Source organism: Mirounga angustirostris, unplaced genomic scaffold (assembly GCF_029215605.1).
Source record: "Mirounga angustirostris isolate CCGP_5_RB_7025 unplaced genomic scaffold, mMirAng1.0.hap1 SCAF_10, whole genome shotgun sequence".
NCBI lineage: Eukaryota > Metazoa > Chordata > Mammalia > Carnivora > Phocidae > Mirounga > Mirounga angustirostris.
Genome location: NW_026991718.1, coordinates 116,685,169 through 116,685,514, shown reverse-complemented (window position 1 = coordinate 116,685,514; position 346 = coordinate 116,685,169).

The window sequence follows — 346 nt, the reverse complement described above, 5'->3', positions numbered from 1 at the left end:
GCCAGGCACTCCGAGGTCAGAATGTTTTAATGATAAATTTATCTGGTTGAATAATCGTTTTCACTGCTACCATTTATAAACTACCCACTATGCTCCAAGCACCTCATATACACAAAACATGTCTAATTTTTTTTTTAAGATTTTTATTTTTAGGGGCGCCTGGGTGGCTCAGTCGTTAAGCGTCTGCCTTCGGCTCAGGTCATGATTCCAGGGTCCTGGGATCGAGCCCCGCATCGGGCTCCCTGCTCAGCGGGAAGCCGGCTTCTCCCTCTCCCCCTCCCCCTGCTTGTGTTCCCTCTCTCGCTGTGTCTCTGCCAAATAAATAAAATCTTAAAAAAAAAAAAAA